General features: G+C 44.4%; 1 protein-coding gene across 49 annotated transcripts in view; it reads right to left on the bottom strand.

Annotated features, from left to right (window-relative positions):
- The window catches only part of CTNND1 (catenin delta 1), a 45,038-nt gene that overhangs the window by 23,243 nt on the left and 5,117 nt on the right, over positions 1-16,678 (bottom strand). For 2 of the 49 annotated variants that reach the window (XM_086341763.1, XM_086341805.1), the window contains exon 2: positions 14,303-14,382. The exons of 43 other annotated variants lie outside the window; for them this stretch is intronic. The gene's annotated coding sequence lies outside the window, so the exon portion shown is untranslated. Of the gene's footprint in view, positions 1-6,050; positions 6,329-9,106; positions 9,230-10,127; positions 10,152-11,097; positions 11,118-14,302; positions 14,383-16,678 lie in introns of those variants that run through there. 4 more of the 49 variants (XM_086341764.1, XM_086341765.1, XM_086341793.1 and 1 more) reach the window with 4 other exon arrangements.

Below are 16,678 nucleotides of genomic sequence, written 5' to 3'. Positions count from 1 at the left end.
TCGCTGCCTTTTGCCCCCATGACTTTAGGAAGGGTAAGGGGGCTCTACCCAGGGCTCCAACTTGGGAAGCAGGATCTGGAGACCCGGCCCTAACTTGGAGAAGGTGAAAACATGAAGAAAGAGAAGATCAGATTCCTAGGACTAAAAGCATGGGGGAGGCTTATCTGCCCAGAACAGGGCAGAAGCAGAGCTCTGCAGGACAGAACTGGACTCAGAAGACACACCCCGTCCCGGCTCCGCCACTAGCCACCGACGGCAGCAAGGCCTGCCACGTTCTCGTCTCTAAGGCGCCAACACCACCAGCCCAGCCTAGCCCAGAGCCGCAGCGAGGAGCAGCTGCGACGAGGTCCATTATATAAATGTGACGTATTAAGTTGTTTCAAGAGTTAGTTTTTATCTTCCAATTACATTACTTAATGATAATGCCTCAGCCTAAAACTATTTTGTGAACTAGAAGATGAAATTAACTGAGTCAAAGGCATACCTGGGTTCTAAGGAATGGATGAGCTGGTTTTCCTTCTCCAGAACTATTTACTAGGAGGTCCTACCTACACCAGTGTTTCTGGGACGTAGGGAGCTTCTCTTCAGCGCCTGGCAGCCATCACAGAATTACACATCTGCTATAATCAACTCTCAATTCCCTACTTGAGGCTTTAGCAGTTTATTAACAAGGAGAAAGGGAAGGTGAAAAGAACTAACAATCACTGAGTGTTTTAGATTTATTATCCTGGCAATCCTTCCAAGGACTCTAAGGTAAAGTTTTACTGCAAATGAGAAAAAGGGCTACAGGTGAAGAAATTACCCAAGGTCTCAGTTAATAGCAAATTTGAACTTAACTCCAATATAAAATGATAGTCCAACACCTCTCTCCTGTAACTCTTTAGAGGTTTATTCCCAAATATCAAAAGAAAGGGGGAAAAGAAAAAGTTTCTACTTATCTTTAGGTTAACGGGTTACCCATAATGTCTCCATATAAGAAATAAGTGGGAAAAAAATAAATAAATGGAAGGAAAAGGAAAGCTTATGTGGGGGAAGAGAATGAAGCAGTTAGGTAAGCTATAGAGGACAGTTTTCATTCCAATCCCAAAGAAAGGCAATGCCAAAGAATGCTCAAACTACCGCACAACTGCACTCATCTCACACACTAGTAAAGTAATGTTCAAAATTCTCCAAGCCAGGCTTCAGCAATATGTGAATGGTGAACTTCCTGATGTTCAAGCTGGTTTTAGAAAAGGCAGAGGAACCAGAGATCAAATTGCCAACATCCGCTGGATCATCGAAAAAGCAAGAGAGTTCCAGAAAAACATCTATTTCTGCTTTATTGACTATGCCAAAGCCTTTGACTGTGTGGATCACAATCAACTGTGGAAAATTCTGAAAGACATGGGAATACCAGACCACCTGATCTGCCTCTTTAGAAATTTGTACGCAGGTCAGGAAGCAACAGTTAGAACTGGACATGGAACAACAGACTGGTTCCAAATAGGAAAAGGAGTACGTCAAGGCTGTATATTGTCACCCTGTTTATTTAACTGCTATGCAGAGTACATCATGAGAAACACTGGGCTGGAAGAAGCACAAGCTGGAATCAAGATTGCTGGGAGAAATATCAATAACCTCAGATATGCAGATGACACCACCCTTATGGCAGAAAGTGAAGAGGAACTAAAAAGCCTCTTGATGAAAGTGACAGTGGAGAGTGAAAAAGTTGGCTTAAAGCTCAACATTCAGAAAACGAAGATCATGGCATCCGGTCCCATCACTTCATGGGAAATAGATGGGGAAACAGTGGAAACAGTGTCAGACTTTATTTTTGGGGGCTCCAAAATCACTGCAGATGGTGACTGCAGCCATGAAATTAAAAGACGCTTACTCCTTGGAAGCAAAGTTATGACCAACCTAGATAGCATATTCAAAAGCAGAGACATTACTTTGCCAACAAAGGTCCGTCTATTCAAGGCTATGGTTTTTCCAGTGGTCATGTACGGATGTGAGAGTTGGACTATAAAGAAATCTGAGCACTGAAGAACTGATGCTTTTGAACTGTGGTGTTGGAGAAGACTCTTGAGAGTCCCTTGGACTGCAAGGACCCAACCAGTCCATTCTGAAGGAGATCAGTCCTGGGTGTTCTTTGGAAGGAATGATGCTAAAGCTGAAACTCCAGTACTTTGGCCACCTCATGCGAAGAGTTGACTCATTGGAAAAGACTCTGATGCTGGGAGGGATTGGGGGCAAGAGGAGAAGGGGACGACAGAGGATGAGATGGCTGGATGGCATCACTGACTTGATGGACGTGAGTCTGAGTGAACTCCGGGAGTTGGTGATGGACAGGGAGGCCTGGCGTGCTGCGATTCATGGGGTCGCAAAGAGTCGGACACGACTGAGCGACTGATCTGATCTGATATGATATAGGACATCACCTCACAACTTTGAGACCTGAGTCTCATGCCAAACATACACAGCATAAAAAACAAATTATCCTAGAGACCAGAATCTGCAAACCATTAACTAATTTTGGCAGTTAAGAGTCAGGAAAGCCTCAAGACTACAGGCCAACACCTTTACCGGTTTGCTACTTTTATTTTCAATAGATTACACTTGTCCTCACTAAAAAAAGATCACTGGGAATTCCCTGGTGGCCCAGTGCCAAGGCCCTGGGGCTTCGTCATAGCCCCACGTTCAGTCCTTGGTCAGGGAACCAAGACCCTGCAAGACATGCAGTAAACACCCCCCAAAAAAAGATCACTAAGGAATTCCCAGGGTGGGGGAGGGAAGCAAAGTGAACAGGTGAAACGTGCAACTCACCGATCACTAGACTTGCTGAGAATACCCTCTTTATTCTTAACAAGCCAAGACCTATAGACCCTGAATCTACAAGGTTCCCATATTCAAGTACGGACAACAGTAAATATCCAATCTCTTCTATAAGAATTCTAAACCAAAAAAAAAAAGTTGAATTAAATCAGATACCCAGAAAGACCAAACAGTTCAACAATGTCAACCAGGTAACAGGGCAAAAAGTCACTTGCCTACAGCACAATCCCCACGATGATGTTCTACTGTAAACAGGCTGCAGAAACAGTTTGGAATTAGAATTCTTAAAGGTTAAGAATATCAACTTTGGAATCACACTGACTGTGTTCAAATCTCAGCTCTGTTGCTTCTTAGCTATGTGACTTTGGGCAAATCTCTCTAATCCTCAGGTTTCTTTTCTGTAAAATGGAGAAGCAGGGAGAAACAAGACACACGGGACAGCTGCAAGGATGAAATGAGAGGCTCCATGGCAAGCACTCAGCAAACGCCCAACGCACAGAAAGCTACTGCTACCAACACTGCTGCAAGGAGGCCAGTCCTGAAGACTCACTAGGAGGACTGATGCTGAAGCTGAAACTCCGGTACTTTGGCGACCTCATGTGAAGAGGTGACTCACTGGAAAAGACCCTGATGCTGGGAGGGATTGGGGGCAGGAGGAGAAGGGGACGACAGAAGATGAGATGGCTAGATGGCATCACGAACTCGACGGACATGAGTTTGAGGAAACTCCGGGAGTTGGTGATGGACACGACTAACACTACTACAAACAGCTAACATAAAGGACTAAGGTTTTGGAGGTGTTGGGTTTGGGGAGGTATTGGTTTGGGGAGGTGTTGGGTTTGGGGAGATGTTGGTTTGGGGAGGTGTTGGGTTTGGGGAGGTGTTGGGTTTGGGGAGGTGTTGGGTTTGGGGAGGTGTTGGTTTGGGGAGGTGTTGGTTTGGGGAGGTGTTGGTTTGGGGAGGTGTTGGTTTGGGGAGGTGTTGGTTTGGAGGTGTTGGTTTGGAGGTGTTGGTTTGGGGAGGTGTTGGTTGGGGAGGTGTTGGTTGGGGAGGTGCTGGTTGGGGAGGTTCTGGTTTGGAGGTGTTGGTAAGGCATTTGAAGAAACCACTCGTCTCCGCAGGCTCCCCTTTGCCACTAGCTATAGTTCTATAAACTACAGGCTACAGGAATTCTTCACACTCTTAAGGGTCGTGAAGTCACTCAGTCGTGTCCGACTCTTTGTGACCCCATGGACTGTAGCCCACCAGGCTCCTCCATCCATGGAATTTTCTAGGCAAGAGTACTGGAGTGGGTTGCCATTTCATGCTCCAGAGGTCAAAAGACCTGGAGTTCAAGACCTGGCTTTGCCAGAAACAGACTGTGAGACCTTGGAGAAGTTATAAATAACCCCACGTAAGCTTTACTTTTTGTTACTTTTCAGAGTTTAGCTTTATAAGATATGTAAAACTATAGACAGGGTGACTCTGAACCTCTCTCCCACCTCCACACAATTCAGCGAAGTATATCCAAAAAGATGACCAAAATTAGGCACATAAATCTCTGTGGAAAGAGGAAGATTATTTGTCTTCAGATGGAAAACTCTAAACCCCACAAAACAGTCTTTGGGCTCTGGAAGAAACCAAGAAAAAAGAAATGTTATCTTCTGTAGCCAGGTTCAAAGGCAGCGCTGTTCCCTTCTATTTCTTCAGTACAGAATCAAAGATAAAGTTATGTCCTCCCTCTAAACGCAATGATTAGCAAAAACTTCATCATCCTAGGGATTCCAAACTGCTTTTTTAAAAGGTACAGACTGAGCCATCTACTGAAGAATACACCTGTATAAAACATAGCACCGGTAACACTACAGAACATAATCAAACCAAAAAGCATAGGCATTCTAAACATGTAAAGGTATTTATTTGCCTTGACTGGCATTTGCCAAGTTCAAACCAAAACAGTCCAGTTCAACCACACAAAGAGAAAATCCACACTTAATTTTTAAATCAAAAGGAATATATTTTGTCGATAGTTTTCCAGGGCTTCTTATCACAGAGTGCTTATACCAAAGTCCAAAGTCTAAGCACCCCACCCACCACTTGAAGTTCCACCATCTGAACTGAGAACGATTGAAAGCTCAGTCAGAACAATTCTAGTATTTCTCCCTGCTGGATAGACTTGCTCCTACACTAACTCAAACCCTGGACAAGATCTGCAATAAGACGGAAAGAGGACTATGTTCACTTCCCAACCTCCTGCCAACTGGGCACTTCTCAGAATTACGTGGCCTGCTTTATGACCGGCCCAGCTTCTCCACTTAAGAGCACCCAGAAGGCTGACGGAAGGAGTCTCTGCAATGAAGGACTAGGTCTCACCGTGTCCACCACTGCGTGCACGCGAAGTCCCTTCAGTCATATCTAACTCTTTGCGACCCCGTGGACTGTAGCCCGCCAGGCTCCTCTGGCCATGGGATTCTCCAGGCAAGAACACTGGAGTGGGCTGCCATTTCCTCCTCCGGGGCGTCTTCCTGACCCAGGGATGGAGCCTAGTCTCCTGCCGTGGCAAGCGGGGGTTTGTTACCACTAGCACCACCTAAATCTAATGAATTAAGGGAGTCTCTGGTAAATCACCCTCCTCTTAGAAAAGAGTGATCATGCTATCTCATTGGAGTTTCTGAGAAAAAAAAAAAAAGGAAAATACATGAAACTTTTGGGCTTTTTGTTTTTTTTGTTTTTAAAGAAATACTCCTTGTTAAAAGGCAGCTGAGCTAGCAATCCCTATAGGTCACTTAGGACACCTTAAATATTCTAGTTACCTGTTCCAGGATTTAAATGTTTTTTGCTGTGACTTTAAAAGAAAAAAAAAAAAAACACCTCCACCATCTTGACCCTAAATTCAGAAACCAGATGGAACATTCTTATTGCTCTTTTCCCCTCCCAAGTATCCTGGGAACCCCCCAAACCGTAATATACTAAAATGGCTAAATGCTAGGCTGGCTTTGAAGCAAAGTAAGGGTGCGGCTCTCGTCTACAGAGGGGGCCCAGGACTGAAATGGTATGGAAGGAAACAAAACCTGCTTCTCTGGAGGGCGTGTGACACACAGGCAGGACTGGTCTAACAAGTCCTCCCGATCTCTCAGGCCAGGCTGCCTCCTCCTCCTCCCCCACTAACCACGTGCCTCTCCAAGGCCTTCCACCGGGACAGATAGCACTGAATTTTCTCTCAATCCAGAGAGTCTGAGACACATTGAGCTACTTACCTGTATCCCTGTTGCAACCCTGCCAGAGGCACCTTAGCCAGCCTTATAAGGAGAAAGCAGAGCTTCAGGGAGAGGCCGATAAGAAAACAAAGATAAGAAGGAGGGGCCAAAAAAAAAATACAGAGGGAGGTGTCAGACTGGAGGAAGGGGAGAGGCCAAATGCCTTTCTCCATTCTACAAAAAGTGGGAGAACAAGAGGGAGGTCAGCATACAAAGGGAAATTAGGAAAAGTCTACTCAAAACAGAACTTCACTTCTGTCTCATAAAAGACAAATCCTAAAATTAACTAGGACACCTTACACTCTTCACTACCACAGGCTAGGAAAAAAAAAATCCACGGGAAAAAAGCTTAACCTTAAGGTTTACTAGAGGTCACCCAACTGTTTGAGCTCACATTCCTTTTTTAAAGTGGCAGCTTCTCACCGACCCGCCTAACTTTCTATCTCTGGTATTCCCACCGACTCTTTTGCCCATTATTTGAAGATGACCTGGAAAAGCTGAAAGCATGTAACTGAATCACATCTACAGTCCAGCTTCCTCAGAAAGCCCTGAGCCCTAAAATGAGCAACAAGACACCGGTTCCATTAGGTTTAGGGTACGCCTTTTTTGACACAAGCAACACAGAGACAAGTGTGAGTCTATGAAGACATCATGAGGTGTGAAGGTCCTATTTCAGCCACAGGGCAGATGGCTGAAGGAAATGTTTCGCTCTAAAAGAAGAAAATCTGACCTTATAGGGGGAGAGTATTTGTGAGTTATTAATTACTGACCTCTGCCTATAAATAAACACACACACTCTTCCCAACAACCTGAGGTAGCGTTGGCCCCTTCTGTAGACGAATAAACTTGCACATCAGAAGGATTCCGTCTCCTGCCCAAGATCAACACAACTAGTGAGGGGCAGAAACTTGAAAGACTGAGTGAATATGAACTTCCTATGTTTCTTGTGGTTAAAAGTCATTCTAATTCAAATACAGAAGGTGACCAAAAGTAACTTTTGGGTGGCGGGATGGAGGGGTGGTGACAGAGGATGAGGCGGAAGCATCTAGACCTTTGGGCACTACCTTCATTTTAAAGAGCAAGACTTTACTCAGTTCTGGAGAAGAATAGCCAGAATTGAAATACCTTAGATTTCTCATTTTAAAAGGAACAAGAACTCAAGAGAAAAGCTAAAAGAAACAAAAGAAGTATTACTTTGCACAAAATCACCTACTTTTCCCCTGAAAGGCCTGCTATTGAAATCTGGCTACTTGCCACATTCTCTAAGCAGAGCGCAAGAAAGAAAATCTAATCACAAATATCCCTACTACCATTTTTAATGTGACACCTCACTAAACCAATAGCAGAGATCGGAGGTGGGATAGAAAACAGAAGGAACTAGAAGCAGGGAAGACTGTGCTAGCCAGCATCAGAACAGAGGGGAGGGATTGTTCTAGTGGTATGTCAGCAATCTGCCTCTAGGGCAGCTGTCCTCCAGGGTAATCAAAGGCCGCTTGTGTGTGTCCTCAGGGACGAGCCAGCTCCGCAAGAAGTTGAAGACTCAGCCACCCAATCCACAAGTTGAGAAGAGATGCCTGATTCACAGCTGGAATGGAGGGCAGGGAAAACACAAAACAAGGGGAGCTGGGGGTGGGGAGGGGTGGGGGCGCTCCAGGTGCTGGTTCAGTCTAGACAGAGGGGGAATCCCTGACATCGACCAACCGCAGCCCACTGGAGCGCAGGGAACTGCCAGTACCTCTCCGTACTGAGAAACGGGGGCGCGGGCGGGTACCTCTCCGTACTGAGAAACGGGGGCGCGGGCGGGTACCTCTCCGTACTGAGAAACGGGGGCGCGGGCGGGTGCCTCCCTTGGTGGTCCAGTGCTAAAGGCCTCACGCTACTGAAGCAGGCGGCCCAGGTTCCAGCCCTGGTCAGGGGAAACGGATCCCCCATTCACTGTGTTTATTCATTTCACTGCGCCAAAGATTTTTTTTTTTTTAAGAAGTGGGTTTCTCCAGCTCCGTATGGACTAAGGCATCAATTGGAATTGCCCCTTTCTACGATGCATGAGACACGGTGCTCGGGACTGGTGCACTGGGATGACCCAGAGGGATGGGATGGGGAGGGGGGTAGGAGGGGGGTTCAGGATGGGGGACACATGTACACCCATGGCTGACTCATGTCAATGTATGGCAAAACCACTAAGTAATTAGCCTCCAATTAAGATAAATAAATTTATATTTTAAAAAAGGAATTGCCTGTTTCTATCCTTTTCACAGACTCAACAGATCTGCAATATATACCGTAACATAAAATAAACATCTACCTCCTTCTAATATTCCTTCCTTAATTAAATCCGAGAGATCTATAAATAGTAGCAGCGCACATTAAAAAGTCAGTGAGATCCCAATATAAGAGACGGTAGCCATTTACTTAACTCGAGTGCTAAACGCAAAAGGCCACAGTCACAACTCGCACTCCCCGGCCCTCGGAGAAGCTCGCTGCCCCAAGACCCACTAGACACACAAAGGCTCTCTCTTCTCAGTAGAGCCCGGCAGCGGAGCGGCTCTCCAGGGACAAAGAGATTTCACAGGAGAACCACAAAGACATCGCCCCTCTCGGCTCCCCCACTCCCAGCTTTCTCACTTCCTGTCACAGTAGCACCAGACCACAGTCTCCCAGAAACAAACAAATACAAAGTGCTGGATTCTGGGCTGCAAGCCAACCGCATTCCAGGGCATCCTGTCTACCAATCGCCAGCCCGAGCTCCCACTCTGCCCCGAGCAGCTCCTTATCATGTTCAGGGAAAACAACCCTCCTCCCTGCCCCAAGCTACAGGGGACAAAGCTCGGGCCTTTCAGCATCGGCGGAGATATCCTGTGTGAGGACCTAAGGGCTCAGAGGGCCTGGGGCGATTTTCAAGGCTCCTTCTTGGCTAGTTTCTTCACCTGGGGGACTGGGGATTTTAAAGCTGCTGCTGGTGTTATACTCAGCTCAGCTGTGTGTGATATATCCCACAGAAAGCTTCATCATGGCAACCTGATCACCAATCCGCATTCAGTCAAGAGAATACTCACGCCTGGGAAAACAACTTCGGACACATCCTCTATCCTGCTCTCTATCACCCATTTCTACTGTTTAAAGTCTTTCAAACTCTTCGCCACAAGCTAAAACTGCTTTCTAAAAGGCCCCACAGAGAACAAACAAAAGGCAGCAGACTCCACCCTGTGTAGAGGCGGAACAGGCACCAGCAGATGCCAGAAGCAAAGTTCTCCCTTTCCCCAGGGAGTGAAGGGAGGTCTCCTAGGGGTTGCACAGTAGTTCTTGCAGCAAGAAAGGTCGACACTACAGCAGCTTCCCTGCTCACTGCTGCCCCTGGAGTGGGTCAGGGGCTGTATGCAGGTTTGGCACCTCATCAGGAAGGAAAACCTCCCTCCCTATAAGAGCCCTCAGCTCATACCAAGAATGGGATATATGATACATTTTTTTATTGTCTTATACAAGCCCATTGGGTGTTAGCCCTAAACTCCAGAAGCAAAGACGTAGAAAGAAGTCAAGCCCTATTAACCAGATTCTTGAAATCCAAAGTAACACCCTTTGCCCCCAGGGCTCAATTCCCCTGGCGTAAAGCACAGCACAAGGTTTAGGGCGCAGAGCTCTCAAACCAGGGGGATATTCCAGGCAATTAAAGAGTGAGTAATACACAGTTATTTCTCATCTTCTCCCCTTCCTTTCTCCTTCTTGGCTCTGCTAGAAGCTCCCTATGCAGAAACCTGATTTGGATGGTACATGTTGATGCAAAAAGAGATAAGTCTAAAACAGCACAATTAGAATGAATTATTCCATATCTGGCTATGATATAACCAGATACAAGGAGGTGGAGCAGGTATAGACACAATAATCAAGTCATTCTAGGACTGGACAGAAAAAAGAATATTTAGCCGTATTCACCCTGTATTTCAGACCAGACAGAGCCTTGCCACTGCAAGCTCTATCACTGAGGCACACGCAGTTTGAAATCTCTTACACAGCGCTGAATCAAACCAACTCAGGAATAACTTTAAACGTTCGTATTAATTTAAAAGTTAGTATTCTTACCCAATTCTCCTTCATTCATACTCCAGGCCAAATACATTAGTGGGAGATGGTTATATCAAAAGCAGATAAAACAGCACAGTAGGAGAGTTTAAGATATCTTTTTTTTAAGATACTTAAAAAAACACACACCCCAGACAGAGAACCGGACACACCAGTATCTCTGCTGCTGTTACTCCAAAGGGATCCTCAGCAAGTTCTCTGCCTCAAATTGAGCAGGTGAGACAGAAAATGCATGCTGACTCAGAAATACAGTCACCCCACAACGTGAGGGAAGGAAGCAGACCAGTACAGCCAACTGATCGCAGTTTAGCACAACTTCACGCTTCTACTCCTGTCCTATCTCTGGCTGTTTGCAGACAGTCAGAAAACCCAACCAAAGATATAACAAAGAAGTAAGGAGAAAGTCAATGGAAGGGACCAAGACTTAAGCTGAATACTAAATGGTTGGGAAAGTATGAATCTGTTTTGCTATATAACTTCACACATACCCCTTTTCTCCCCGTCAGCCCAAAGCTGAAAGAATTGGAAGGAGGTGAGGCAGAGGAAAGAATGTGATTGGGAAAAGGTTTTGCTACATTCCAACTAGCCAACATCCCACATAGCATTAAAAGTGCCCAAGGATCCAATCCCACTACTGAGAGTTGCTAGGACTCAGCTAACACACACCCAATTCCTCTACCACCCTCCCCCTAACACCCTGAAAAGAAGCATAATGGAGATAGCTTGATGAAGGCACCAGCTGTTTCCCCCACCCTCCCTCCCCCCAGCCCCAGAGACCACAGTTCAAACTCACATCAAACACTTAATACAATTGACTGGCCAGTAGGAAGGAGAAGCCAGAACTAAAACAGCAGGAAGAGTGCCAACTGGCCCCACTTAGAAGGAATGCTTTCTTGGCTCAATTTAAAAATAAGAAACTTCTGTCATCCACTCCCCTCTGCCCATTTATGCTCTCCTTTCCACAACCTACCCCTCAGTATCAAATGGATTTCAGTTTCTTCCCTCCTTGATCTATTTTCAAATGTCAGGGAATACAGGGGAGGTATAAGGTTTAATGTAAAATAATGTCTTGGAGACTGGAAGGCTTCCTGGACTGCAACAGCAAGCGCAGCACAAAGCTATTAGATAATGTCAAGTAGAAAGCAGTCCACGCAGCATCCATCTCCGGGTTTTAAGAAGGGAACAAATGCTTCTGCTCTTCCACACTGATATGACCTGACCTCCCCAGGCATAATAGCCAGTTAAAGCACTACTGTGACCAGCCCCTCCCCCAGCCATATTCTAAGTGGGCCAGCATTAGCCAAGGAGGAAGGGAAGGAAGCCGGCACTTCCTTTTCAGACAGGAAGTAACATTGGCCCTTCCTGCTGAGTTTTAAACAAATTGTCCAGCTGAGTTTCAATGTTAACATCCTCTCCTGAAGTCGTTCCACAATTTCAAAATGGAGAAGGGAAATGGAGATGTGGTCTAAGTTTCCCTTCCCCCTAAGAGGCAAGTCCTCCATCCCATACTAAGCACTGGCAGAATCCCCAAATCCGACAGTGACATCAGTCATTTATTTCAAAACAACACAGGATACAGAGGTAGAAAGCTTCCAACTACCCACTGACACCATGAACTAGTCTCCTCTATTTCTCATACTAAGTCACCACCCATCTGAGAAATCATACAGATCTGTAGCTTAACTCAAAAGTTCCAATTTTGTGGTCCTCAAACCTGAGTGATCAGAATCACCTGGGAAGCTGTTTTTAGAAATATCTCCCAAATCTACATCCCCAGTCCTCACACCTTACTATCTAGGTGCCTCAGAATTCATCTTCGTAAAAAGCTCTCAAAGCGGTTCTGACAGCTGCTGGGAACCACCATCCTGGCCTATCCTGACAACCCTCTGCCCACCACATTCCTCTCCCAAAAAGGACACTGGTTGTAAAATACATTATTCGGACCTGCTTTACTGTTCATTAGACAGCTCGTTATTCAGTTTGGATTAAAGTTTCTTTGAAAGTATGGAATTAAATATATAGATGGCCAGAATGATACAATACTAAATGCTATATTCCAGGCTCAGAACCTAAAAGGAAGAACTATCTCACTTCTTTGGAATCCTGAGTTGCTACAGTGGAGGATATCCCTATTTACACTGCAGATTGGAAAACCCAATTATTGTTTCAAATGACTCAGTTTAACTTTCCTCCAAGGAACAAAGAGCTATACCACATTTCCTAAGATTGGTTCCACATTCCATCCCAAAAGAAGTCTGAAGTCTTAAATCTAACATTCAAGACCCTAGATAATTTTAGCCCAGTTGACAATATAATAGAAACACCAGAAACTCTAGATTCACGTGTTACCTCTGACACTTATCCAAGTAAGTCACTTTAACTTCTGCTTTGAATAGCAAGTGAATAGTAAGATGTTTTTAGAAGGAGCATAAAGAGGAGTATTTCCACAAGGAAGCATGTCACCAGAGACTTAGGAAAGAAGAATGGCATCAAAAGACTGACTTTCAAGACAACTATAAACATCTGTAAAGCAGTGATTTAAAGCAACTCCAAAATTTGGGGAATCTGATTGCCGAGAGTATTTCCTGCAAAATGATACAGTTATCTGACCAAAGGAGAAGGGGACAGGAGGGAAAAAAAGTTTTCTGATCGAGGGCATCTCCCAAGGATGATATTAGGTAACAGAATGACAACTAGATAGGTATAATTAAAGGGAAAAGTAGGTGGTAACCAGGTCAAGCTACAGGGTTAAACCCCAAACTGAGAGAGAGACCCAGAAAGAGACAGAGACAGTCTTTCACTGAAGGACAGACTAGCAAAACAAGAAATCTTGCAAGAGAAAGAAAGAATGGGTGATTCGAGACAGATTCCTCTGGGAATCACTATGCTTTTACTTTCCATTATGGGGGTGCCACAGAACACTGATGACTGCACGCTAGTGCTTCTTCAATCCCACCAAAGCCAACCAGGCCAAGGGGTTCAGCCTATGTTTTAACACCATTACTGCTTAAACATATTAATACATAAAAAGGGAAAACAGACATACAGTTAGTTATCAGGATTGATCACACCCCCTGATGTGCAAGACAGTAATATGGATACGGTGACCTATAAAATGGACCCTGAAGCTATTTAATCTCAATGATGAGGGCTGTGAGGAAGCAGGAACTTTTGGTCCAATGAGCAAAACAAAAAGCAGCAAATAAGTGGGGTAGGCATAATATTTGGTCATAAGCCAAATCAACAAATGTACTAAAAAAAAAAAAAAACTCAATGTACTCAAATGTACTCAAAAAGAAGGCTGTCACTTCTACTGTTCATAGAAATTTGACTCTGTAGATCAGTTGGTGGAGAAACAGATTTCTCTAGGGAAGAAAAATTTGATCTCAGTTTCCACACACACACAAGCTTGTTCAAAATAGCTGCATTACTTTTATCATTCTCCAAGACAAGGGTCATCCACCTATGCAGATTCTGCTACTTTGCGATTTCCTTCTGACTATTCTGCAATGGGACAAAGATGGAGGCTGGGCCAGGTGTTGCCTCAGCTCCTTGTAAAGCACACACAAAAACTCTCTCTCAGCTGTCGTCTTTGGGGTCTGCGGCAAGGAGACTGCCAGCGCTGCACAGTGCGGGAGTCCACACGGCCTCCCCTGACATGCGCACACTCATGGGCCTCTGAACGCGTCTGCCACCCCATCTCTCTTGCCTGCTAGTAACAACCAGTCTGTTAGGGCCTTTGCACTTTGTACCCTTATCTGTGTGACTTCATTCCGATTTCTTTTAAGTCTCTTTCAAACATTATTTGTAAGCGAGGCCCTCCCTAACTGCTCCATATTAAAACAAGCTCACTCCTGCCCTTGCACTTGCTATTCACCACTCCACATATTTGGCTTTATTTTGTTCCTCAATAGTGCTATCATACTCTGACTTACTGTGTATTTACTTGCTCACTTAATGCCTATCTTCCTCCAGCTGGAATGTGAGCTCCGTGAGTCCCAGTGGGTGCACAGCAGGCTCTCGGATCTCTTTCAAACAAAGATGTTTCACTTTTTCAGTGAACGCAAAAAATTAAACTTTGGAAAAGTAAATCAACATTATTTCATTTTTCTTTCTACAAATTTCTTTCTAATTGTGACGTTAGGCCCATCAATGGGGGTCTCAAGTAGTCTTACCTGCAGATTTGGCTGACCTTCAGCAGGGCAGACATTCAATGGTCAATTCTTCCCTGGTTTACAAAGCAGCCAACAGAGAACTAAACAGAAGAGAGGTTACAGAACTCCCCCGTCCCAACAAAGAAACAGTGAAAAGAAATCAGATTGGCACCAATTTCTCCTTTAAAATAGATCACTCTATTTTAAAAGTGTACTGAATATACACCAGCTACTTTATTTCAATGAGATTTACTCCATTTGCAATAAAATGGAACCTGTAGGTGCTTTGATAAAAGTACTGAAAAGTTGACCTAGTTTCTATAACAATGCCTTATATCCTCAACCACCAGAATACATTTTGGGTTTTTCAAATATAAGCTCCCTAAAACAAATATCTTTACTCCACAAAGACACCTCTCAATACACGGCCGCATTCAGTACTGAACAACATGGGAAACACACACAGAACCGATAAATACCCCGTAAGTGACTTCCTTTTACTCCAGGAAAGTAAGTATCTTCTGCTCTACTGAATAAAAATGAGCAATTAATTAGTAAATGTGGGTGATATTTGAAAATGGGGGGGAAAAAACCTTAATCTGAATTAGAACTCAGTCTTCTTGAATCATAACAATTAATCCTAATATAGACCTAACTGAAATAACCAAATTCAGTATCCTAATACTCGAACCTTCACCACATGAGTACAATTTATTCTATTTTAAGAATTAGAAATTTCTTTCATATTAAGTGTTAGTGAGGCAAAGTGATGCCCATGAAGACCACCAACCTAAGGGGAAAAAGATAGGGGAGGCAAAAAGGTAAAGGAGACACCAAATAAAAAGAGGAAAGCGAACGAAAAGGAGAAACAGGAGAATCAGTAGAGGGAAATGTGGGTTTAAAAAACCACAGAGGACTTCTCTGGTGCGCAGTGAGTAAGAATCTATCTGCCAACGCAGGGGACACAGGTCTGTCTGATCCCTAGTCCAGGAAGGTCCCACAGGCCGAGGGGCAACTAAGCCACAACTACGGAGCCCATGGGCTCCATGGTCCCAAAAGAGAAGCCACATACTGAGAAGTCCACACACCGCAACTAGAGCAGCCCCCAGTTCGCTCTGTCGCAAGCAGAGAAGCCCATACGCTGCAGCAAAGACCCAGCACAGTCACAAATGAACACCTATGGGGTTAGGAGAAGTCATGATAGGAAGCTATAGAGAGCCAACAGAAACGAAGTGTAAAGGCTTTCCAGAACACTAGTTTCATGGGTTATTTGGTATGAGGGAAGGAAAAACTTAGGCTGGAAGAAACCAAAAGCTTCCAGACAAGGCTGCAGTTAACACATATGTATTTCCCACAGGCCACAGTTTAGTTTTCCACATATAAGAGCAGACAGACCACTTTCACAGAAGCACACTTCTCACAGGAAGCACTGATGAACTCAAAATCTCTATGTGTCTCAGTTTTGCAAATGTCCCATAAATAAGGGTTGGGAATAGAAAATGATGTTTCCTTAACATTAAAAAGTGAGGTTTATTTCAAGAGAAGACAGTAAAAAAACCACCTTCATCGCTGTGCAATTGCTTCCTGTACATTCAAAACTAACGTTATCCTACAAAATCCCGGTTGGACAAGTGAGACATCAAGGGAAAGAAACTGGTCCGAAATTAAGAATAATAAACCCAAACAAAGCTTTTTCAATCCACTCTCTACCAAAATTAAAGGAAGTTTACCCTTGGATGCTAGATTTCTGTCTCCTGTAGATACAAAAAGATGGGAGAAATTGTATTGCTGTTTTTTCCCCCTAAAGTATCCAAATCTCCTAAGAAATTTGCAGCTTTGGCTGCCACCAGCTTCTCTTCTCTCACTCACGCCTCAATTTATTAAAAGCTATCCATTCCCACAGCACCCGTACTTTGGACTACCCTGCCTCCACAACTTAAACTTGCCTATCGCTAAAGGCACTTTTTGTCTATTTAAAAAAAAGAAAGAAAAGCCTATTCATCCAGGATACCCATTTATTCTGTAATAAAAGCATCTATATCCACCACAGAGTCTCAGGTCTTAAGACACCTTAAAGGAAACTTAGTCAGACAAATGATGTTTGAATTCATTCAAAGTATTCATTCTAATAGCAAAAACGAGGTGTTCCCATGAGCCAGACAACAGCCTATGAATTTCGCATGTATTAAGTCACTTCATCATCACAACAATCCTATGCGACAGTTAATATCATTGTCCTCATTTCACATACAAGGAGATCGAGGCATAGAGCAATTAAACAATCTTCCCAGGGCTACTTCGCTAGTTAAGTGGTAGAAGATTTGAACACAGGTACCCGTCTATGGTCAGACACGACTGAAGCGACTTAGCAGCAGCAGCAGCAGCAGTCCAGCTCCA

This window comes from Bos grunniens, chromosome 15 (genome assembly GCF_055505025.1).
Source record: "Bos grunniens cultivar Pamir isolate PY7600 chromosome 15, Bosgru_T2T1.0, whole genome shotgun sequence".
NCBI classification, from domain to species: Eukaryota; Metazoa; Chordata; class Mammalia; order Artiodactyla; family Bovidae; genus Bos; species Bos grunniens.
Note: the sequence above shows the minus strand (reverse complement) of the source record. Positions and strands in the feature narration are given on the sequence as shown.